Source organism: Cebus imitator, unplaced genomic scaffold, assembly GCF_001604975.1.
Source record: "Cebus imitator isolate Cc_AM_T3 unplaced genomic scaffold, Cebus_imitator-1.0 Scaffold372, whole genome shotgun sequence".
Taxonomy (NCBI): Eukaryota; Metazoa; Chordata; class Mammalia; order Primates; family Cebidae; genus Cebus; species Cebus imitator.
Window position 1 is genome coordinate 1,359,639 of NW_016107687.1, and position 26,782 is coordinate 1,386,420.

The following is a 26,782-nucleotide window of genomic DNA, read 5'->3' on the forward strand; positions in this document are numbered from 1 at the left end:
GGGTTTCACCATGTTGACCAGGATGGTCTCGATCTCTTGACCTCGTGATCAACCCGCCTCGGCCTCCCAAAGTGCTGGGATTACAGGCTTGAGCCACCGCGCCCGGCCAGCTAGTTTAAACCTTTTGTACTGAGTTAATTGCAAGCTGAGGCTTTTTCAAATTAAAGCTATTTCTCTTATTACAATAATTCCCACTTTAAAGTGTCTATTAGAAAATAGTTTAGACTCCTAAGCAATTTAACATTTACATCTAATAAGAGAATACTTATTGATTTCCTATGATGTTTTCAGTTTCTGTGGTTTATCCCATTTAATTCTTATAGTAATCCTATTATGCAGTGCCTGCATTACAGAGATGATGAAATTGAAGCAGAGAGAACATAAGTATTTTGTTCAAAGTATGATAATTAATAAATACCAGAACTTGGATTCCCATTCAGATTTGTCTGACTCCAGAGACCATGATGCAACCTTACAATGTTCAGCAATTATACACAGTATGTAATTATGCAAAGCAAGCTAAAGTGACCCATGCCTGTACTTCTAGATGGTTTATTAGAATGTTTAGAATATATTAGAATGTATAACTATTAATCCAATGAGAGTTGGTAGAGCAAATAAGAGTTTGGGTACCAAGTGTCTAGTGTCATTTGTATCATTTACTTTTTTTCTTTTTTGAGACTGAGTCTTGCTCCATCACCCAGGCTGCAATACAATAGCACCATCTTGGCTCACTGTAACCACTGCTTCCTGGGTTGAAGTAATTCTCCCTGCCCCAGCCTACCAAGTAGCTGGGATTACAGGCACCTGCCACCATGCCTGGCTAATTTTTGTATGAGACGGGGTTTCGCCATATTGGCCAGCCTGGTCTCGAGCTCCCAATCTCAGGTGACCCACCCACCTGGGCCTCCCAAGTGCTAGGATTACAGGTATATGCCACCACGCCTGGTCTTCTATCATTTACTTAAAGCCGAAAGAACACCAAAAATTCAATTAAAAAAAAAAAAAACTAGCTAAATGCCTAAAACTAATTTCCTAGTATTTCCAGAATGTCATGGCTTTCTAGGAAACTATGCATTTAGGTCAACTGTTTTAGATCATCACTGTGCTATTGCTATTATATTCTAATTACCATTAATTTTTGAACTATAATGTATTATAAGATCCTTGAATAAAAATAACATGTTTCTAAATTTCCACATCGCACATAGTAGGTACTTAACAACTATCTCTGGTGTATGTCTGTTTCAATAAGTATAAAAGTTACCAAAATGCTTTAGTTATGCACCTATGGACTTAGGCACCAAATTTTGCTAATTTGAAAAATGGTTTTCCTTCCCTGCTCCCTGCAATCCACCACTGCATTACAATCTCTTCTTTATTCTTTGCTCCTTATAGCCTCCAATCCTATAAGGTTTCTTCCATAAACAGTATCTCATTTGGTCAGCAGTGGAAAAGAATTCCAGTTATATCAATTGAATATCATAATATTCTAAACATCTCTGAAACAAAAGTATATTTTATATATCTACTTTTACCACAAGAGAATACCTTAATCTAAAACACGGACAAAGGAAACATTAATCATTTCACTTAAATTTTCTTTATACCTCTATTAGAGATTTTTTAAGAAGCAGTCTTGCTATGTTGCCCAGGCTTGTCTCTAACTCCTGAGCTCAAGCAATCCTCCCACATCAGCCTCCCAAAGTGTTGGGATTACAGGCATGAGCCACCATGCCTGGCTTCTGTTAAAGATGTTGACTGGATTTCCATTGGCAAGTCTCTTATTTTGATTTCACTATATTTCAATAAATGAGAGCTCCAATCACATCTGGTCCACATGGATTACCTGGACTCTGGATTAGGAGCTGAAAAAAGGAAGTCAGAGAATAGTCTAGTTTCTCATACTTCCTCAACATCCATTTTACAACTGAAAGCCGCAATTCTAAATAACAAAAGTTTTTTATTTTATTTTAGGCTTTAGGCTACAACATCCTTAAAGAGATGGCAATTATTTTTTCAGTTAAAAAAAAAATTATACCGCCCCACACACATCCCCACACCCACAAACCTTTTAAGATTTTTGAGGCCTTAGCAAGTACTGACCATTAGCTAGCTTTAAATTGTCAGACATGTTAATTCTCTTCTTCATTATTTTATCCCTTCAAAGTATCAAAGAAAATGTCCAATGTGACAGACAACCTGTGTTAAAAGTAAGTCTTCTATTTCATCCTCAGATATGAGCCAAACTCTATAATAGAAGTATACTTCTAGTCCTGCACAAACATCCAGCTTTTACCTACATAATCTAAAAAACCCTGAATTCAACAATGTTCATTAAACAATGTCTAGTCAACAAGGAACAAGTAAATATCAAAATGCTTATGTTACTCATCTGACAAACATTACTGAGCATCTTCCAGGTAGTAAGCTCTGGAGATAGAAAAAAATCCATTATTTCTTGACCCTGGGGCCTCCCGGGTCACCTCCTAGTCTACAGACAGGAAAATATGCAACTATTAGTTTTATCATTATCATCATTTACTATGCTAGGTAATAAGCCCTATTATGCAAGCATGAAGAGAATACTATGAGAACACATAGGCAGGAACAGCAATCCTGCCCAAGTAAATTAGAAAAGGCTCTGGAGTGACACTGGAGCTAGCAGAAAAGCAGGAATTTGGCAAGTTGTGGGTGGGCTCTGAAAGAGTACTATGGGCAAAAGGAGTGGCTGAGAGTGTCTAGAGAGCTCGGGGTGTTACAAGGATGGCAGTCTGCTTTGTATCACAGGGTGGTTAGGTACGCAGAGGCTGGGCTAATTATTGGGGGGGTTTTAAAGTAAATATTCTAAAATGATATGGGAAGTTATCTTGATTCAGCTCTTTATTCACTTATTACAGGAAATGCTTCAACTTTAATAAGTTACAAACAAATGCAAATTATGCACATTTAGAAAAGATAGCTGTAGATTTGTTCTAACTAATGAAATTATCAGGAAATGACATTTCCTGCCAAATCGGGAACAACAGATTTTTAACATTGTTTTATGTTAATTTTGATAAGGGAGAGGGCAGTTCCAGCTACATTCAATGGAAACCAAGGATATGGAATGGAAGGATTTGTGAGTACCATAACGCAATCCAAGTTGCCTTTCAACATAAGATTTAAATGTTGGGGCCGGGCGAGGTGGCTCACGCCTATAATCCAAGCACTTTGGAGGCCAAGGTGGGCGGATAACCTTAGGTCAGGAGTTCAAGATTTAAATTTTGAATGAAAGTAGCTTAAAATTACAAATTAAACACTGATCTTCTACTCTTATTTGTTTTATGGTCTATTCAACTTGCAAATTACTTTGAAAAGTTACACTTCTTTAAAAATATATTAAATGTTACAACAAAGCAGCACTGCAGAAATACTATGATAAAAATGTGAACATTTTCTAATCTCATACCTCTACTTCTCTGTAAGTTCTTTGTAAGGTCTCAAATATGATTAGCAATATTGCCTTTGCCACGCCCACCCCTTTACATAGCTGTTCTTATCTGGAAGATTTTCATTTTTAAACATGATCAGATGCATAATAGCTCTCAGTGCACTGCTGGAGAAATACTGTCCTCCTCCATCCAAATCCCCAGCACCAGATAGCTCTCACCACTTCTCCCCTAATTATGCATCTACAATGTAAATGTTGCCTTTCGATTTAAACTCTCCTCCCCAGCTCTCTGCCCACACAGTGTACTCCCTTCTGTTGAATTTCCCTGTGTCTTGGGAAAGAGGTGGAAGTAGTAAAGAGATGAAAACAGAAGACGCTGGACTGATGGTCTGAGGAAAGAGGGAAGGTAGGAGCAGGAAAAGGATAAAGGAAAGCATAGCTCAAGGAGAGTAAGAGAAATCTGAAAGAGGGGAAAGTCAGGAGGGACAGGTGAGGAAAGGAAGCATAGTAGAAAATGAATCAAATGTAAAATAAGTGATGAAGGTCTTCAGGAAGTCACCAAATCAGACAGGGACGCCAGACGGGCTTCAAGAGAGCTTTGGTCTGTACATGCTTGTCTTCAGGATCATAGACTGTTTAGATTTTAAAACAGGGCATTTTGCTGCTAATAAATTCCAGGTATCAGACTTCAGCCTTGGGCCAGCACGAGAATAAAATTTCAAGTCAAAACGAAAGTATCATTTCTTTTTCTTTAGAAATAAAGAGTAGGTTATTCAGTTATAAGTTCCCCACCCCCACCCCCACCACTGTAAGCTCTTAGAAATGGTGCAATCAAAATTAGTCGTGAATATGTAACTTCAATTTTAATGAAATCTGCGGTCAGATTCATCCATGATCTTCTTTCACAGTTCCCTAATTCTAAGCCAGCTGTGACACCAAATAGAAATTCTTTGTATTCATTTTATTTTCATGGTTAGGTTAGCTACTCTAGCTTAATTATCTTGGCACGTAAAAACAGGTAGAGTCTGTCAGAATGCTTCACGCCATCTTCCCTCTCTATAAAAACGAGCAAAATCCAAGAAGACCAAAAGCTTTCCACATCGACCCACAGTACAATTTTTTCCCCCTTTGAAGTTTAGATGTTTCTGGCGACGATCCACACTACTCACAGGCACAGCTGATGTTCTCTTGGCTGCCGGCATTCAGAAAGCTGTCTGAATGGATGGCATTGAGCCTCTGCCACTCCATTGGACGCTTCCCCACGCACAGGTGCCAAGTAAACATGAGCGGAGGCAAGCGAGCAGTCTGCAGGGCACTTCAGGCCCCATCTCCTAGACTAGGGCACTCCTGAATGCCAACAGCGCAGTACAGGATGAATACATTTTTTCTTCTTCCCTTTGGTTACAGAGTCGCCTGGCCAGGATTATCCTGAAGGCACAACACTCTGCCCAAATCCAATGAAACACTTTACACTGTTCAGCAGTCCCCACAGGGTTGAAACAATAACTACTTACAGACTTAAAACCTGCCAGTGAGCCTTACACATAGAGCAGGGGTCACAAAGGCCAAGGTCCCCACAGGCCAGACAGGCCCCCCACATGAGAGATGTAGGCAGGGTGTTAAGCAACAAGAGATGGTAATAATGACTGTGGTTATGTGGGGGGCACGTGCTTCATCCAGCCACCAAGCTACCGATAATGACTGCTGTGTAGGAAGTATGATGCTGTTATGCCAAATCTGATATTTTTGCTTTTTGAGAGAGAAATCAGAAATCTGAATTTTTGGGTAAAGTCTCCAAAATGTTAAATAACAGCAACTAATTAAATTAAAACAAAACAAAATACTGTACAGCCAAACAAAGCACGTTCTTGTGTCAGATTTTGCCTATGGCCTATCATTTTGTAATTTCTGACAGTGAGAAATTCTAAGCTTATTGGACAAAATTAATACCTTCTTTGTCATAAATATAAATGGAACAAAATTCAGATCAGTAATAGTGTATGGGACCTCAAGAATGCAGCAGCAAATATAAAAGGTGTGTGGAGACCAATTAAAATTATTTAAGGTAATATATTTAATGAGTCACATTATTTTCTGGCTCGTAAGTAAATTTATTTGTAACTTGGATGCCAATGAATTGACTTATTTTAAAACTTCTCACACTAGTTTTCTTAGCATCGAAAATACTAGAACAGTTTCTCTTCCTCACCATTCCTTCCTGGAGCTCAGCCTAAATCTGGAAGATGAACTGAAGTCCAGACTTACTGGAACTGTTTCTCAGGATGAGCACTGTTGATGCTGACTCCAGAAAATGGGGGAAAACCTTTCTGCTCTCAGGGCTGACACAAAACCTAGTTCATGACTGTTGCTAACAAAGGCTTTCCAGGATAATCTGCAGTTCCAATTAACTTTTCATATGTCTTCCCTCTGGACACATGCTAGAGAAACAGAATTACAGAATCTCACATTTACAACAAGCTTTAGACATCACTCGGTCCTACACACAATCCCGTGGTTAAATCCCCCCAAGTCCATACCTGCCCAGAATGTCCCATCTTCCAAAGCAACCTGTGCTACTATCAGGCAACTCCAACCCTAGAAGTGTCCTTGCCTGCAATAAGAACTCATCCATTGCAGGGTCGTGTTCTGTCACCCAGGCTGACGTGCAGTGGTGCAGTCATAGCTCACTTCAGTTTCAACTTCCTGGGCTCTAGCCATCCTCCCTCTTCAGCCTCCTGAGTAACTGGAACTATAGGTGCATGCCACTACATGTGGCTAAGTTTTTTTATTTTCAGTGGAAACGAGGCCTTACTATGTTGCCAGGGTGGGTCTTGAACTTCTGGGCAGAAGCGATTCTTCCACCCTGGCTTCCCGAAGTGTGGGAATTACAGGAGGGAGCCACAACACCCACACTGCTAGTTGCTTTTATATAATGATGAGTAAGCTAGGCTACTGCCTGCCCTTCTCCCAAAGGGCTCACAGAAATAGTTTTTAAAATAAAGATCAAACTTCCAGAAGGGTACTTTGTATCAGTAAAAGACAGGATAAAGCCAGCCTATCAAAAGCCCATGATATAAAGCAACTTACGAGAAGTGAATATGGAAATTCTTAGGAAAAAAAAGGGTGAATCATGATGAAAACTCATATATAAGATCTCCTTCAAATTTAACCTAGCATCTCTTCCTAATCTGGTAAGCAGAGGCTAAAAGGAAAACAGTCACCAAGCTCATTACCCACTATAGAAGAGGAGCAGATTTACCTACCCATCACCTCCAGACTTGGAGTGCACAAAACCGGCTTCCAGTATCATCACCTATTTCCACTCAACAAACCTCTCCCTTCATGTTACCTGTATCTCTTCTTTTCCTATGCTATCTTTTAAGCCTAAATTGAGAAAAAGATATTCTATTAAAACCATCCCCATTCCTTCCCTCATCCCCAAGTTGCCCAATTAAAAGAAATTCTAGAAAAAAAATCAGCATATGGAGTGGGAGTTTAAGTTGATGTTATAGCTAACAGCTGAGAAAACTTGATCCAATGTGAATTTGGTCATAAATTCTGTGGAAAGTTTTATTTCCCCAGCTGAGCACAAGTGAAGATTTTCTTTGTTAACAAAATAAGGATTTTCTTTTTCCTTTAAAAGCACAAGTTTAAGTTCTGAGTCCTGCCTTTGGTAATTTACATAATCTTAAGCCTCACCTGAACTCAATCTCATTAACCTGTTGTAAAGATTAAATTAGATAATGCATTGAAAAAGTTCAAATATAGAGCCTCACATAGAAAATGCTCAATAAACAGTACCTATTGTTATTAGTAATATTATTATATCTATTGGTCCTAAAACATCTTCCCAAATTCCCAAGAATTTATATTTTTGTGACTTCTAATGTACTGTAGATTCCATTTTGGGGTAGTGATTACGCCCATGAAAAATGCACTTTTGGCTGGGTGCGGTGGCCTATGCCTGTAATCCCAGCACTTTGGGAGGCCAAGGTGGGCAGATCACTTGAGGTCAGGAGTTTGAGACTAGCCTGGCCAACATGGTGAAACCCCATCTCTACTAAAAGTACAAAAATTAGCTGGATGTGGTGGTGGGTGCCTGTAATCCCAGCTACTTGGGAGGCTGAGGCACGAGAATCACTTGAACCTGGGAGGCAGAGGTTGCAGTGAGCCAAGATTATGTCACTGCACTCCAGCCTGGGCGACAAGAGTGAAACTCCGTCTTAAAAAAAAAGAAAAAAAGAAAAAGAAAAATACACTTTTATCTTCTCCATTATTCATACAAACATGTAAATTGCAGAACACTGGCAAAGTAGAAAGAAGGGGGGTGATCATCCATTCAGAGAACACATATGTTAACATGGTATAATTACTTTCTGTGTTTTTAAAAATTTATTTATTTTTTGTAGAGATGGGGTCTCACTATGTTGCCCAGCCAGGTCTTGAACTCCTGGCTTTAAGTGACCCTCCTGCATCAGCCTAACAAACTACTAGATTTAGGTGTAAGCTACTGCACCCAGCCCACTGTGTTTAGTTTTTTTAATGTAAACAAGTTTTTAAATTAATAAATAACCTTTTACTGCTATAAAAGTAGACATGCATTGTAAAAAGTTAGAAAATATAATCAAAATATGCTTGATTTTCTATTACCAAGATATTAATACAGACACCATTTTGTAAACCTTTTTTAAATAAATTTGCCTGTTACATATCTTTTCAAATATTTTTCTAATATGCAAAGCTCTAGGTTACATTCATTTTGATTTTCCAAAAACCAACGATGTATTCATACACTGTCTTTGGTATGGAAGGTACGACTCCGTTGTTCTTTATAGGTAGAACTTCCTGAGCATCAATTCCCACTGTCACTGGTCGCCTCCCAAAGGCCAGGCTCTTTATTAGGTTACCTTGAATCCTTATAACAGTCCCAAAGCATACATTCCGACATGCCTATTTTGCAGATGAGAAAAGAAAGATTCAAAAAGGTTCCCTGATTAGTCCAAGGCCACAAAACGTTAAGTGACAGAGCCAGGTTTCAATGCATCTTTGGCTCTAAAGCTCGATTTTTTTTCCCGTATAAGCCTCAGTTAAGCAAGATTACAGATTCTGTATCTGAAAACAATTAGGCAAGCTCAACGGATCCAGATCCTTAATTTGGGAACAAAGTAGTATGATTCTCATTTTACAAAAGGACAAAAATGACTCAATATTACATAATGAACCAGGAACTGGGCCTCAAATACAGTTAAGTTGAATGAGGACACCATCATTTTAATACAGCTAGCCCTCTGCTTTGAAATGTTAAAATTTAGACTTCGCTGGAGTTTTAGATAAAATAAACACGCTGTCAAGCCATCCACAAGTAACCACTGGTGAGCTGTTCATAGGCTATAATTCAAAGAAGAAAACCCACGATGTAACTAGGGAGTTATATAGACCTCAAGCGTGATGCTTTCTCTGGGGTTTATAATGTCCTGCTTCTCAGGCTACTGGAAAGGGTCAACTGACAATACTAGATGAGATTCCCAGCTCTGTCACTAAATTCTTCAGTGATCTTGGGCTAGTTACTAATCATCTCTAGGGCTCAAGTGACTTCATCCTTAAAACAGGTATAATAAGTAGTCACCCTCGTGGACTCGTAACACTGCTGCTTAAAGGATGAGAGGATGAATGACAAAAGGCTTCGAAAACTTAAATTTCTCATTCAAATGTAAGGTATCTAATAATAGTAATAACAACTATAATAATATATTGCTATAGCTAAATGTGAGCCAGTGCGTACTATGTCAGACACAATTCTATTTTGTAAGAATTAACTTACTTAAATCTATACCAATCCTATTAGGTAAGTACTATTATTATCATCTCAATTTTACAGATGAGGACTGAGGCAAAAAGAGACTAAGAACTTGCTCACAGCCGCCTGGCTGGCAGGTGAAGCTGGGTGCTGAAGGCGGGTTCCTAGACTCCTTTACTTCCTCTTTTCTCACTTCCCTCGGGGAAAAAATTCACAACAAAATACATTCTGTTCTCTCAGCAACTTCTGCTGTTTCCAATATATAATTTTCTTAATAAAAAATCCTACTCTGACAACCTGTTGATTTAAAAAAATGATTTTGTGTATTTCAGCAATGTTCTATTTAGGCATACTGGGTGATTTAATTAAGAAAAATTTCAAAGAGTTCATGAATCTCTGAAATACTGAATGCTACTGTCTCCTTGTATTTTTAAATATTTTTTTGATTTCCAAAATATGGGGGCTAAAAAAGTTGATCTCCTACAAGTAATAGTGGTCATCAGAGGTTGGGGAGAGTAGGGAGGACGGGTAATACAGAGAGGTTGGTTAATGGGTACAAAATTACAATTAGATTGGAGGAGTCAGTTCTAGTGTTCTGCAGCTCAGCAGGTTAACAATATGTTACAACTATAGTTAACAATACTTTATTGTGTATTTTAAAATAGCTAGAAGAGAGAATTCTAAATGTTCCCAACATATAGATAACAAATGATAAACGTTTGAGGTAATAGATATGTCCATTACTCTGATTTTATCATTCTACATTGTACACACATATCAAAATATCTCATGTACAATTATGTGTCAATTAAAAACATTAAAAAATGAACGCCACTATTTTAACAGAGGTTCTCATTAAAACTTTTCCCCAGTGGTCCTGAAAAATTATACCTTGCTCTTAAAAGATGACACTGTCTTAAAATTTCAGTTCTGAGAAAAACTTAAGAAGAAAAATATGCCATGGAGATAAAATTCTAAAGTAGATAATGCTCATATTTAGAAGAAGCTCATTAATCTACTAAACAACACACTGTCTATTGATTCTTCTTTCATAACTGGTGGTTCCTCTGGAGTTATGCACTATGGCTGTTGGTGAACATATTCATTCCATGCATTTTTATTTTCTCTCCAAGGCATCATACCCAGATGATATGCCCAAACTAGAGACATATACCCTTAGAAAATAAGCAGACAAAAATAGCATATAAGCTCTAAGTGTAATATACATACATACGGCTACATATGTAAATTTTCTAGAAGCTACATTAAAACAAGTAAAAGAAACAGGTAACAATAATTTTAATATTTTAATTCAACATATCAAAATGCTGTAATTTCAATATGTACTCAATACAAAATATTAATAATTTTATGCTTTTATGATTTCTTATACTAAGTCTTCAAAATCTGCTGTTCATTTTACCCTGAGAGCACATTCAACTTGGATTAGCCACCTTTCAAACCCTGAATAGCCACAAATGGCCAGTAGCTGCCATATTGGACAACGCAGTTCTATAGAGTAGCTGTAAGGGTGTAAAGAGAATTAGAAAATCAGGATGTTTTGGCTGGGTGTAGTGGCTCATGCCTGTAATCCCAGCACTTTGGGAGGCCAAGGCAGGTGGATCAGCTGAGGTCAGGAGTTTGAGACCAGCCTGTCGAATGTAGTGAACCATCATCGCTACTAAAAATACAAAAATTGGCCTAGCACGGTGGCAGGTGACTATAATCCCAGCTACTCAGGAGGCTGAGGCAGGAGAATTCCTTGAAACCAGGAGGCAGAGGTTGCAGTGAGCCAAGACTGCACCACTACATTCCAGCCTGGGTGGCAGAATAAGACTCTGTCTCAAAAAAAAAAAAAAGAATATTTCTCATCCCCAATCACTAAAGCATTGGTCAAGGAGCAATGGTCAAGGAGAAAAGTTAGAACAAGTTGTAATTCTGCACTGTTTAAGTGTACAGTGTTTTAGTATAAAAATCTCCTTCAACTAGAATTTAAATAGCAGCGTACATTGTAAAAAGTAGACATTCTTATTGGAAAGTAGAGGACATATATCAGCATCCTAAAGTATGCAGTTTGAATGTCATTTGAAAAAGGAATATTCAATATTACAATGAAATTTTGTATTTGGAAAAAAAAAGACTATATAGATAGATATACACACAATTGTCAATATCTAAATAATAACAATCAGCAAAATCTCAGCTAGTATGGGCACCCAGTGTAACCACACAGAGAGAAGCCATGGGAGAAAATGTGAGAAGAACACTATTAAGGGACTTGAAGTTCTAAAGAGCAGGGATAAAACTGGAGCCCAGATGATTGAATTTCCCCCTTTCCACCTTCCCTGTCTCACCTGATTGAGGTCTATCCTCAGATGTCTCATCCCCTGAAAGGTTTCTGCAGCCACTTACTTAAAACATATCCACCAGCCCCTGACCTCTCTCAATCCATCCCATTACTATGGCTATTTTTCTTCATAGCACTTATCACTCCCCGACATTAGAATATACCTCTGTTTATTGACTAATTAGCTCTTTCTCCCTCTGGAATGTAAGCTCCATGAATCAGGGAAATTGTTTTATTCTCTGTGGAATTCCAGGACTCATACAAATCAGGGTATGAGTAGGTTTTCGGTAAATTTGTTTATTCAGCAATGCTATGTACCTACCACCTACTATTCGGCATTATAATAGGTACAAACAGGACACATTCAGGCTTGGGTAAATGGGGGCTGTGTCCTGGTGAGGAGTCCTAGGGGCCACATCCTGCCCCACGTCTAGAGTATGTTCTACATATATGATCTGGAATTCCCCAGCCATACAGCCCAAGCCTGCTTCCAGGGCCTGCCCAGCCTCTGCTCCAGGCACACCCAAGGCCCTGCAGAGTGAGGGACAGAGCTGGGGGTGAGGAAAGAAGGGGGTAAGGACTCCAGTATTCCATGTGAGGAGATGCTAGCCAATATTAGGGGCAGGTCCAGGTAGACAAAGCACAACTCCTGTCCTAAGCATGCCGTCCAATAGAACGTGCTGCAACTATGGAAATGTTTTATGCTGACACTACACAGTACAGTAGGCTGTGGCTGCATGTGGCTATTGAGCACTTGAAATGTGGTATGGCTAGAAAATGGAACTTTTAAACTTTTGTCTCTAATTTTAATTAAAGTTATATTTATCTAGGCACATGTGGCTGATGTACGTGATCTCTGACAGCACAAATCTAGTGAGAAAAACCAAATCAATGATTACAGGTTTGTATGTGTTTCCTATTGCTGCTCTTACAAATGACCACAAACTCAGTAGCCTGAAACAACACAGATTTATTCTTTATCGTTCTAGAGGGCAGAAGTCCAGATGAGTCTTCAGAGGCAAATACCAAAGCATCCGGAAGCCTAGTGCCTTCTGGAGGCTGTTGGGGAGAATCCAGTCCTTGCCTCTTCCAGCTTCTAGAGCCTGCTGACATTCCTTGGCCCTAGACTGAAAGCACAAACCAATCTCTGCTTCACTGTCCCATCGCCACCTTCTCTCCCACTGACTCTCTCACATCCCTTTTATAAGGACCCTTGTGATTTACACTGGGATCACCAAGAAGAATCTCCCCATCTCAAGATTCTTCACCTAATAACATCTGCAAAGTCCCTTTTGCCTATAAGGTAATGTTCACAGAATCTGGGGATTAGGATGTAGACATATTTGGGGGAGCCATTATTCAGCCTACAGTTATTGAGTGCTATAGGAGCTAAAAAGACTGAGAGAGCAAGAGACAGCCGGAGAGGGATTTCCATTGAGAAAGTGGCATTAAAAAGATCACTCTGGTAGCAGAATGATGGCAGTAAGGTCAGACTGGGGGTAGTAGAACCCATGAGGAAGCTCCTTGGAAGGAAAGAGTAGAGTAGAAAAGAAAAACCTAAAACCAGCTGGCGGCAGAGGGCAAGAAGAATGAACAAACATGGGAAGCACTAGGGAGATGGAATCCACAGAACCTCCGGAGAGGAACCCTTGGTCTGAGCAGATGTTGATGGAAAGGACAAGGAGGGTAAGAATTTCAGCATTCATCTCTAAGACTTCCAGTTCGTGATTTAGAATATCTATGTCATTTGCCTATTGATGTCACCTGAAATGGATTCCACTACCGGACCAAAAACGAAGGCACTTTCCACAGTATGGGTATTCTAAAAAGTTGATCCATCATCAAGGCACTAATTAGAACTTTCATCATGATTTTAAGGAACTGGATGCCTACATGGTACAAGGAGGCCACAGGGTCAGGTTTGTCCTTCACTTCACCTCAATGCTGAGTTTTAAAGGGTATAATGCAAAGAACTTGAAAGTTTCAAAGCCAGAAGACAAATCTGATGAATTCATCTGACAGATTTGTTGACTCAGACAATCTGAGTCAAGTCTAGTGATTAAGCCTGTGAGCTTCGACATCTCACACACCTGGGTTCCAATGCTCCTTTGCCACTTTACCAGCTTCGTGACCCTTTAGGGAGCTAGTGAAGAACACTAGTTTCTTCCTCTTTAAAGGAGAGATAATGACACACATTATACAGTTGCTGTAAGGGTTAAGTGATATTCTATTTCATGCCCAATACACTGTACATCCACAATAAAGGTAATTATTATTAACTGGAAGCCTTATTTAGAAGAACTATAATCAGAAAGACATACTGTTTATTACTAATAAATCTACTAAGGCTCCCCTTAACACTTAAAACAAAAAAAACCCTCACATAAGTAGGGATTTCAAATCTGGAAAGAAACACATCAGAAAATACTCATAAAGTAACTATGGAGAATCTAATGACATGGGTTTAAATCTTCATGATCAGTGCCAGCTGAAATAGATTTCTTGAGTTTCTATTCTAGCTTTAACCATTGCATTGGACTTGATAACTATTTTAAGGAATATAGTCAAACTTACTCCAAGTTTAATCAGCTGTCCTGGCATCAATATTGAATTAGAAAAAAAAATTTAAGTGAACAGGTGTCCTCAGTTTATGGGCTAGTTATGTTCCTGAAATAATACATGTTGCAAACTAGAATTTGCAAATCAGATTTTATTTTCTCACAATAATTTCAGAAATGTGTTTCTCTGGAAAAATTCACTAACCATTTTTTTTTTCTTTTAATTTTTAAATCAGTCAGACAATTAGGGTTGATGGTATCTGGTTTTCTGGCACGAATGAAGTTAAACAGATTGCTCCACATTAAATTTTGGGCCTTGCTAGGGTCGTGTTTTGACTAAAGTGGCAAAGTAATCCTCATCTTTTGTAATGAAAAAACATCCCATCCTGTAATTGGTGAACTGAAAGATATTTAATCTAAAGTACAATGCATTTATTTGTATTGCCTTCCTGGGGCAAGACATTCTACTTACATAAAAGACAGCAATTACCCAACTTCAATAAATGCTTTACATAAATGTGACTTTATGAAATAGGCATGCCATTTATCAGACAAAGACAGAAAAAGAACACTGAGGGAAAATTGGAGTTTAAATATAAGAAATTACTAAAAATCAGCCTTCTGTTGATAAGGCTTATAGTAAGGTGTGGTGTACATTTTTTAGGACTCAATTTCAATTTATTGTTAAGATTTAGTTTTTTCAAAGTAACACTTGCAGAAAGCATGTAAACAACTTAAGATACAGTTTGCCTGAAGTAACACAATTTGGCCAATCAGCCTCCTATTTGTAAACCTAATTACCTAGGTACCAAATTAAATGCTAATCTTCACTGTCCATACACAGTATTTTAAAAATGATATCCTCTGTGCTCTACTTCACCTTATTAAACATTCAGTGAACTTGCTCATAAAATTGTCATTCAACAAGGACAATCAATCATAGTTAACGGCTACTATGAAAACCAGTCTGCAACACCTACTAGACAATTTTGTAATTAGCTGCAAGTGTTGGATGCAGCCTTTTGGTAAGCAGGGCCCTAATTCCTCCATCTTCTGGGGAGTGAGAAGGGACGGACGGGGAGTAAACCAAAGCATCCCTGCAAGACAGCTGAGCACACTGCACAGAGAGTGCCACTCCGAGGATGGGGGGACCTCCATCCTTGAACTTTCTGGGGGATCTCCAAGGTTCTAAGAAGGAATGCCAGGCCCATAAGAATACCACTGGGTGCCAGGGTGTTTTCTTCAAGCTGACCCTTACCTTATACCCTATCAAGCATGTTCTCAGCCATGTCAGTAACAATTTTGGAAAAACTCAGTCCCCTTAACCTAAGGGGATATACCCATCTCAGTATATCTTTGGAGCCAGAAAAGAAGCTAGCTTCAAAGACTTCAAATAGGTACTCAAGACTGCTTTGCATCCTTCCCCGAGGCTGCTGTGCCTTGGGTGGCACTGTGCCTTTCATCCTTGTGGTCCCAGACTCAGCACCAGCGGAGGCATGCAGAATGGAGATGCAGGTCTGAGCAAGAATCCATTTCTGGGGACTTTTTTCCATCACTTGTCTCATTCGAGATTAAATCATGCACAAGGGAAGGGAAAAGCAAATCTTCCAAGAAAAAATTGCTGAGAGAAAAAAAGAACACATTAAAAAGCAATAGACAAGTAACCAAGACAAGCAGACGGGTACTGCAGCCCTGCCTCTATCGGCCCGTATGTTTCACCTCACACCCATATGCTCTCTCTCAGTTCCCATATGGTTTTCCTTTTTCAATATGAAATTCGGAGTGGGGTAGGGGCAGGGACGAGCAGCATTTTATAGAAACTTTGTTTCTCTAGAAGTTGTCACAGACACAAAGTATCCTAGAGCATCTTAGACAGAAAAGCTGAGGTCAACAGAGATCTGGCCAGGATGTGCTATGCCTGACTCTGGCTCTTTCTTTCCATCTTTTCTCCAGGGCCAGATACTTGTGGATGTCCCATCACAGGCACGGTTATGGGCTTGCGGGACCAGCCACAGGCATTTGTTCCTGTTCATGATGGTCTCCTCCAGAAGTCTAAACCTGAGCAGATGACCTACAAATGTGAGTGTGCCAAGGAGGCAGAAGCCCAGGAAGCTCACTGGCACTAACCTGACGTCCACCTCTTCACCCGGACCAGTAAGGGTGATGGTGAGGACGCTGGCCTGTGATTCACTATCCTCAATGATAATGTGACCTGGAAAATTACTGTGCCTTTAAATGTTAAATAAATTATTTATATAACCAAAAAGTAAAAGTGACTCAAATGTTCACCAACTGATGTATGGATAAGTGAAATGTGTGTATCCACACCACAGAATACCATCTGGAAAAAAAAGGAATGAAGTACTGGTACATGCTACAACATGGATGAACCTTCAAAATATTATGCTAAATGAATGAAGGCAGACATAAAAGGACAAATATATGATTCCCTTTATATGAAAGGTTCAGAACAGGCAAATCTATAAAGACAAAAAGTAGATTAGCGGTTGCTTAGGGCAAAATGGAGAGTGATGGCTAATGGGTGTGTTGTTTCTTGTGGGGACGATGAAAATGTTCTAAAATTGAGTAGGATAACTGTTTCACAGCTCTGAATACACCAAAAACGATAGAATTGTACACTGGACATGGTGAAGTGTACAGTTCACAGATTATGTCTCAACAAAGCTGCCACACACAAAAAAATGCCTTGTTTACTGATCATCAACAAGCAAACATATCCTATCAGTAACAGGAGGCTGCTCAAAACCTGAGGCCAGATGATAGGAGCTCCTTACATAGTTGTATTCGTAGATAAAACTGTTTCTTGTTACTCTTTCAGTATTCTATTGCATATGCTTCTCTGCTATCTAGTACACAATCACCTTGAACTATTTTTTTGTTTTCCTTTTAAAGTTAACAGAAGTAAAGTTGTTTTTTTATAGCCTTGGTTTTGACCAGCCCTAATGCCTCCTTGCACAATTTATGCATCTGCGACTTTGAAAATATCCGTCTGACAGACATTCTACCTAGTGCCTATATAACAAATCAAACTTTTAATGACACTTAGGCTGGGTGCAGTGGCTCATGCCTGTATTCCCAGCACTTTGGGAGGCTGAAGCGGGTGGATTGCTTGAGCCCAGAAGATTAAGACCAGCCTGAGCCCAGAAGTTTAAGACCAGCCAGTGATTTTATACTATGAAAAGTACAAAATTCTTCAGGCATAGTGGTGCACACCTGCAGTCCCAACTACTCGGGATTGCACCAATGCACTCCAGCCTGGGTGACAGACCTCAACCCTGTCTCAATATACATATATATTAATGACACTTTAATTTTTCACAATATAAAGTGTCATTTAAAATATATATTTATCATATTTTATATAGTAAATACATATATATAAATATATTTATATCTATATTTTTAAATGACATTTTATATTGTGAAAAATGACCTGATGTTTCAGTCCATGAAGGTCTACAAATGTCACACTGGAATAGATATCCTGGTCACCTAAAATCTTCCCAGTTTGAATAAGGTCTCTCTCTGACTCTACCATTAACCTTCATTTGGAACTCTATGAGGACCTATATTGAAGTCACTGTGGGTTGAAATTAATGCGGATGTGTCTCCTCTCCTAAACTCTGAGCTCCACGAAAACAGAAAATCCATCTTAAGCATCTGTATATCTCCCATATCAGACACAGTGCTTGACACATAGCAATAACTCTTCAAATGCTTGATATAGCTGTGCCACTGCTGTTGATGAATAATGTACAACCTGCAACTTAAAAATATAAGATCTTTTAATCCACAAATATATTGTGGAATTTTCACAGACTAAGCCTAGCAAACAAAGACCTTCAATTTTATTTTACTTTTTCTGCACTTTACTTTCAGAAATGGTAAATCTGAATTTCAAAAACCGCTTAAAAAAATTTTTTTTTTGAGACAGGGTTTTACTGTCACCCATGCTGCAGTGCAGTGGCATGATCATGGCTCACTGCAGCCTCAACCTCATAGGCTCAAGGTCCTTGATCCTCCTGCCTCAGCCCCTAGAGTAGCTGGGACCACAGGTGCACACCACCACACCCAGATAATTTATTTTTATTTTTTGTAGAGATGGGTTCTCCCTATGTTGCCCAGGCTGGTCAAACTCCTGGGCTCAAGTGATCCTCCCTCAACCTTCCCAAGTGCTGGGATTATAGGCATGACGTATGATACCTGGCTAAAAACTGGTAAAATTTAGTGGAGAAGAAACCAAATAGCTTCCAGGGAAGACCAGCAGTCAGTCATTTCAACTCATTTCAGCCCTCACATCTTCTCTATATTCCATACCTGTGAGTATCTCCAGAGGCTAACGTAATGCCTAATAAATAGTATATAGTTAATTAAAACTTACTGAATAAACCCATGCATACTGAAAACTGAGTTTCAGACTGATCATCACAAGGTGCTGCAATGTTTTTAACTTGCTAATCTATTCTACAAAGATACAGTTGACTATTTGCGCTATCACTGTATTTCGTAAAGCAGGAAAGCATCTCTTCTTCAGTCCTTGCTCCCTGAAGTTCATTTTAAACCCCAAAGCCGAAGTGACCTTTTCAAACAAAATATCACGTCACTCCTGTACTCAAGACTCCTATCATCCAGAGTAAAAGCCAAGATCGGTCTCCTAAACTGTCCTAACTGGCCTCATCCTCTCCACTCTCCACCCTCATTTCCTACTTGCCAACATGTCCGGCATGCTCTGACCTCAGAGTCTCTGCACCTGCTGTTTTCCTGTCCCGGAATGCCTCTTCTCACAACATCCCAAAGGCTTGCCTCCTCATCTCCTTAACATCTCAGCTCAGACTCACCTTCTCAGTGAAGCCTTCACTAATCATATACCTAAGAATACGCCAGCACTCGGGCCCACAGTAACCCTCCCCCGCTTCCCTCTGCTTAATTTTTCTCCATAGCATTTATCACCATCTGACACACTATGTATTTTATTTATTCATCTGTTTATTGTCTATCTTCCTCCTTCTGGAATATAATCTTATGAGGGCAGGGAATTTGATGCTTTTGTTCACTGCTCTTTCCCCAAAGCTTAGAATACTGCCTACCACAGAGTAGGCACTCAATAAATATTTGCTAAATTGATTGAAGAATACATTTTTTTCTTTTTTTTTTTTCCTCTGTGACTCTATCCAAAGATGAAGAATGCATTTTATAAAGAATATCACCATTGACGATGCTTGGTATTCAAGAGATTGCTGGTTAATCTCCTAGTCTATAATAAACATTATTATCAAAATTTAGAAAGCATAGTACATGTTTACAAAATATTATGGCATTTTTAGTGGTTCCTGTTTCTTACAAACCTAGGTTGCCTAAGAGTATTAATCACTCGTCTATCATGCAAACAGAGCTAACAGACATCAGTGACTTATCAAAAGTGTGTTGCACAATCAGTGGCTCTGTCATAACAAACTGAAGCACATGTTCATTTTTGGACGGAGCCTTTTGAGAACACAGAGTACTTTTAGGGCAGTGATTTATAATCAGAACTGTACATCTCCAAATGATTTTAAGTAAATGGATCCAGGCAAATTAATAGTCACTAAAAAGAATTTACTCATATTCTATTTAAAACATTTTTTTCCTATCCCAAACTCAAATGTCCACAGCAGCTCATTATTTCAATTCAAATACAACTGTTTCAGGTCCCTCTTCAAAAACTTCTTTTTTTTTTTTTTTTTTTTTTAAAAATTAAAAAGAGAAACTTAAGAACATCGTATTAGTCAATATAGTACCTGAAGAGCAGAGTGCTTCTGAAGAAAACCAGCATTGAGGATTATCTCCCTTTCTATCAGTTGGCCTTATTGTATGTCACATTGGAGTTTCTCTTAAAGTTACATTTTCACTTATTCAATTAAGTAGGTATTTATAATGCCCCTTACAAAGAACCGGCATGAGGAGTTAAATCTAACTGAATGAAGTATGTAAGAAGTACTACAAAAAAATGATGAGTGTGTGAGGTAATGCATGTGTTAATTAGCTTGATTTAGCCATTCCACAACATATAACTATATCAAAACGTCATGTCATACACCATAAATATATGCAATTTTAATTTTATTATTTTTTTTCTTGAGACAGAGTCTTGCTCTGTCACCCAGGCTGGAGTGCAGTGATGCGATCCCAGCTAGCAGCAACCTCCACCTCCCAGGTTCAAGTGATTCTCCTGCCTCGGCCTCCCAAGTAGCTGTAACTACAGGCATGTGCCACCACGCCAGGCTAATTTTTTGTATTTTTAGTAGAGACGGGGTTTCACCGTGTTGGTTGGTCTGGAACTCCTGACCTCAAGTGATCTGCCCACCTCGGCCTCTCAAAATACTCAGATTACAGGCATGTGCCACTGTGCCCAGCCCTTTATTTGTTAATTTAAAAAATTAAATATAAATTTAAAAGGCTTCAAAAGCAAAGAACTTTTTAAAAGTTTAATTGAAAAAAAGGGGAGGGGAAGGAGGAAATGTACTGACAATTGTGGATACTTTGCATGTATCTCCTCACCTATTCTTTAAAACAACCTTGAAGGCAGTTCTATACTAATTTTATAGATTAAAAAAACCAAGCTTCCAATAGGGTAAATAACTTGTTAATGGTCCCACAAACTAGGAAGCAGCAAAGCTATAATTCAAACCTACACTTGTGTGGTTCAACTCTCTTTCTATTGCTTCAAATTTGCCTCTACTCACACTGCACACTGCTTTTTTTCTTTTTAATGAGAAAGATGGGGGGAAATTCCATCTAACTAGGAAAAAGAATAAAAGAAAATTAGAAACCGCTAGGCCAAGAAAAGTTTTTTGTGAAAGCATGTAAACAAAATGCTAAAATGTTAACTTTTCTGTGATCTTAATGTTTTGACCCTTCTTATTAAGACATCTTCCTAATAGACATACATAAAACTACAACCTTTTTACTCCTAAGCAGAGCAAAAAAAAAAAAAAAAAAGTTTCCTGCAGAGCTACTTTCAAACCACAGCTTGTTGAGCAAAACAAAACAGGAAAAATATCTCTCCAAACTTTTATAGAAGAAACATTTAGACTGATGTATATGAGTGCCTCTGCTACCAAGATGATGTCTGTAGTATAGCAAAAACAATTGGTGAAATGTCTTAAATAACGAGAACAACAAAAAAAATAGGTGACAGTAAAAAAAAATGTAATTTATTCTCATATATTGGGAAGACTGTCAGTGATAGTTTAGGGCTCAGAAATAAGTCAAGGATAAAGTTTCCAAATGCATTTCCACTGGTAACAACAGCACCATTGCTAGAAGTGCTGACATGAACCAGTTCCATCGTACTTTTTAAATTACTGTGATGGCAGCAAAGATGAAAGTCTGGAAAGGAATGGTTTCCTTTAACCTTATTCTTTATATCCTTCCAGACAATAGAACCAAGGGCAGTGGGCAAGGTGGCTCATGCCTGTAATCCCAGTGCTTTGGGAGGCTGAGATGGGAGGATCATCTGAGGCCAGGAGTTTCAGACCAGACTGGGCAATATAATGAAACCTTGTCTCTACTTAAAAAAAAAAAAAAAAAAATTAAAAATTAGCCAAGGGGGGTGGTGCATGCCTGTAGTCTCAGCTACTCAGGAGGCTAAGGTAGGAGGATTGCTTGAGCCTGGAGGCTGAGGCTGCAGTGAGCCAATTTGTGCCACTACACTCCAGCCTGGGTGACAGACCTCAACCCTGTCTCAATATACATATATATTAATGACACTTTAATTTTTCACAATATAAAGTGTCATTTAAAATATATATTTATCATATTTTATATAGTAAATACATATATATAAATATATTTATATCTATATTTTTAAATGACATTTTATATTGTGAAAAATGACCTGATGTTTCAGTCCATGAAGGTCTACAAATGTCACACTGGAATAGATATCCTGGTCACCTAAAATCTTCCCAGTTTGAATAAGGTCTCTCTCTGACTCTACCATTAACCTTCATTTGGAACTCTATGAGGACCTATATTGAAGTCACTGTGGGTTGAAATTAATGCGGATGTGTCTCCTCTCCTAAACTCTGAGCTCCACGAAAACAGAAAATCCATCTTAAGCATCTGTATATCTCCCATATCAGACACAGTGCTTGACACATAGCAATAACTCTTCAAATGCTTGATATAGCTGTGCCACTGCTGTTGATGAATAATGTACAACCTGCAACTTAAAAATATAAGATCTTTTAATCCACAAATATATTGTGGAATTTTCACAGACTAAGCCTAACAAACAAAGACCTTCAATTTTATTTTACTTTTTCTGCACTTTACTTTCAGAAATGGTAAATCTGAATTTCAAAAACCGCTTAAAAAAATTTTTTTTTTGAGACAGGGTTTTACTGTCACCCATGCTGCAGTGCAGTGGCATGATCATGGCTCACTGCAGCCTCAACCTCATAGGCTCAAGGTCCTTGATCCTCCTGCCTCAGCCCCTAGAGTAGCTGGGACCACAGGTGCACACCACCACACCCAGATAATTTATTTTTATTTTTTGTAGAGATGGGTTCTCCCTATGTTGCCCAGGCTGGTCAAACTCCTGGGCTCAAGTGATCCTCCCTCAACCTTCCCAAGTGCTGGGATTATAGGCATGACGTATGATACCTGGCTAAAAACTGGTAAAATTTAGTGGAGAAGAAACCAAATAGCTTCCAGGGAAGACCAGCAGTCAGTCATTTCAACTCATTTCAGCCCTCACATCTTCTCTATATTCCATACCTGTGAGTATCTCCAGAGGCTAACGTAATGCCTAATAAATAGTATATAGTTAATTAAAACTTACTGAATAAACCCATGCATACTGAAAACTGAGTTTCAGACTGATCATCACAAGGTGCTGCAATGTTTTTAACTTGCTAATCTATTCTACAAAGATACAGTTGACTATTTGCGCTATCACTGTATTTCGTAAAGCAGGAAAGCATCTCTTCTTCAGTCCTTGCTCCCTGAAGTTCATTTTAAACCCCAAAGCCGAAGTGACCTTTTCAAACAAAATATCACGTCACTCCTGTACTCAAGACTCCTATCATCCAGAGTAAAAGCCAAGATCGGTCTCCTAAACTGTCCTAACTGGCCTCATCCTCTCCACTCTCCACCCTCATTTCCTACTTGCCAACATGTCCGGCATGCTCTGACCTCAGAGTCTCTGCACCTGCTGTTTTCCTGTCCCGGAATGCCTCTTCTCACAACATCCCAAAGGCTTGCCTCCTCATCTCCTTAACATCTCAGCTCAGACTCACCTTCTCAGTGAAGCCTTCACTAATCATATACCTAAGAATACGCCAGCACTCGGGCCCACAGTAACCCTCCCCCGCTTCCCTCTGCTTAATTTTTCTCCATAGCATTTATCACCATCTGACACACTATGTATTTTATTTATTCATCTGTTTATTGTCTATCTTCCTCCTTCTGGAATATAATCTTATGAGGGCAGGGAATTTGATGCTTTTGTTCACTGCTCTTTCCCCAAAGCTTAGAATACTGCCTACCACAGAGTAGGCACTCAATAAATATTTGCTAAATTGATTGAAGAATACATTTTTTTCTTTTTTTTTTTTCCTCTGTGACTCTATCCAAAGATGAAGAATGCATTTTATAAAGAATATCACCATTGATGATGCTTGGTATTCAAGAGATTGCTGGTTAATCTCCTAGTCTATAATAAACATTATTATCAAAATTTAGAAAGCATAGTACATGTTTACAAAATATTATGGCATTTTTAGTGGTTCCTGTTTCTTACAAACCTAGGTTGCCTAAGAGTATTAATCACTCGTCTATCATGCAAACAGAGCTAACAGACATCAGTGACTTATCAAAAGTGTGTTGCACAATCAGTGGCTCTGTCATAACAAACTGAAGCACATGTTCATTTTTGGACGGAGCCTTTTGAGAACACAGAGTACTTTTAGGGCAGTGATTTATAATCAGAACTGTACATCTCCAAATGATTTTAAGTAAATGGATCCAGGCAAATTAATAGTCACTAAAAAGAATTTACTCATATTCTATTTAAAACATTTTTTTCCTATCCCAAACTCAAATGTCCACAGCAGCTCATTATTTCAATTCAAATACAACTGTTTCAGGTCCCTCTTCAAAAACTTCTTTTTTTTTTTTTTTTTTTTTTAAAAATTAAAAAGAGAAACTTAAGAACATCGTATTAGTCAATATAGTACCTGAAGAGCAGAGTGCTTCTGAAGAAAACCAGCATTGAGGATTATCTCCCTTTCTATCAGTTGGCCTTATTGTATGTCACATTGGAGTTTCTCTTAAAGTTACATTTTCACTTATTCAATTAAGTAGGTATTTATAATGCCCCTTACAAAGAACCGGCATGAGGAGTTAAATCTAACTGAATGAAGTATGTAAGAAGTACTACAAAAAAATGATGAGTGTGTGAGGTAATGCATGTGTTAATTAGCTTGATTTNAAAAAAAAAAAAAAAAAAAAATTGAAAAGGTGACTTTTCCTTCTGAGAAGATGAAAAAAATAAAGTAGAAACTTAATGAGATGATGTACCATGTCAGATTCTCCGCGTATGGTTCACCTTCTGTCTCCCAACCCCTGCCTTTTCTCCCCACTCTCCAGTATGGCCTTCTCACACTATCAGCAGCCACTTAACAATAAGCCAGTGGACAATCTGGTACAATGAAAAGAATCCAGGCTCTGGAGTCAGAGATCTAAATTGGAAGCCATCCTCTGCCACTTACGATTTGTGTGACTTCAGGCAAATTACTTATTCTCTTGATGTCTAAGTTTTTATGCAGTAAAATGGGAACAATATTTGCTTTCAAAGTTGTCTTAAAGATTAAACAAAATGATACATGAAAAGTGTTTTAAAAAGTGTTAGCACCTGGCCTGGTGTGGCGGCTTATGCCTGTATTCCCAGCACTTTAGGGGACTGAGGCAGAAGGATTGCTTGAGGCCAGGAGTTCAAAACCAGCCTGGGCAACATAGCGAGACTCTGTCTCTATTTATAAATAAAAAAACAAAAAGTGTTAGCACCTGTACCTCCTTCCCTTTTCCTCCCTATTAATTTTAGTTTACTCAATACTTCCATTGAGGACTCTGTAAGGGCTTAATAAAGATATTTTTTATGCCCAGTACCATGGAACACAAACCGTTTGGGGCCCACTGAGCTGATCATTCTGGGACTAACTTCTATTTGGTGTGCCAAAGGCAGGATGCATCTGACTCTCATCAAGAAATCAGAAAGCAGGCTCATTGGTGTGGATGTTTTCTTTCTTCTTTCTTTTCTTCCTTTTTTTTTTTTTTAAGAGACAGGTCTCAGCTTATTGCCTGGGCTGGAGTACAGTGCACAATCATAGCTCACTGCAGCCTCAAACTCTGGGGCACAAGTGGGCCTCCCACCTCAGCCTCCTCAGTAGCTAAGGTGTAGGTGCACACCACACCATATCTGGCTAATTTTTTTAAATTGCTCTTTTTTGTAGAAATGGGGTCTCACTTCATTGCACAGGATAGTCTCAAACTCCTGGCTTCAAGCAATCTTCTTGCCTCGGCCTCCCCAAATGCTGGGATTACAGGCCTGAGCCACTGCACCCAGCCCTGGTTGGGGTCTTATTAACCCATCCTATTTCACTATTTTTGGTTCACTAGGGCTACGGAAAGCAGAATAGTGAAGTGCAGAGTGGGGAGGGGGATGAGTGTGCATTTAAAGTAACGAGGACACAGATGCTAAAACTGTCCTGTGTCCTAGATGATTAAAATGTTAACTAACCAAGGCCTACAAGGTCATTTTCTGCATGAGCCATAGGTGAGAAGCTGACCCCTTCCTACTCTCTATTACATATTTAAAAAGTTGGACGACTCACACTTAACCTACCCCCGCCTCCACACACACACACACACACACACACACACACACACACACACAATCCAAAACTGGGTCCACCGAAAAAAGGTATATTTCTTCTAAGAGATAAAATGTTTTCATAATTTATATAGTTATATAAGCTTATCAGTTATTAAGTCTGAAAAGCAGATCTTCCCCTAATAGCAAGAGCTTTTAAATGAGAAAACCAGGAGCGTGCTGAGGAATCTTAAGAAAGTTCATCTTCATTCTATCAACATAAATACTCTAAAAGCCAGTCTAAAAAAATAAATAAAAATTCAAATAAAATAGTGAGCCAGTTGTAGAAGCAGCTTTCTCTTTAAGTTTAATCTGGTTTTTGTAAGCAAGCTCTACAACACTTAAAAATATCTCCCAGAATTGGGACGAGAACACTGTACAAACTTTGACAGAATTGTTTTTCAGATCAGTTTCACTGCTGTGGCTGCTGAAACACATTCTTCACCTAGCATACAAGGTGAAGGCAGTGGTTAAAATAGTTCTAAATGAGGGCTGGGCACGGTGGCTTATGCCTGTAATCCCAGCACATTGGGAGGCTGAGGCAGGTGGATCACCTGAGGTCAGGAGTTCGAGACTAGCCTGGCCAACATGGTGAAACTCCGTCTCTGCTAAAAATACAAAAATTAGCCAGGTGTGGTGGCAGATGCCTGTAATCCCAGCTACTAGGGAGGTTGAGGCAGGATAATTGCTTGAACCTGAGAGGCGGAGGTTG

At 38.9% G+C, this 26,782-nt stretch overlaps 1 protein-coding gene across 3 annotated transcripts in view; it reads right to left on the reverse strand.

Annotated features, from left to right (window-relative positions):
- Positions 1-26,782, reverse strand: part of SRGAP1 (SLIT-ROBO Rho GTPase activating protein 1) — a 324,767-nt gene that overhangs the window by 186,524 nt on the left and 111,461 nt on the right. Inside the window, exon 1 of one of the 3 annotated variants that reach the window (XM_037730968.1) lies at positions 4,603-4,692. The exons of the other annotated variants lie outside the window; for them this stretch is intronic. The gene's annotated coding sequence lies outside the window, so the exon portion shown is untranslated. Of the gene's footprint in view, positions 1-4,602; positions 4,693-26,782 lie in introns of those variants that run through there. 3 annotated transcript variants of the gene reach the window in all.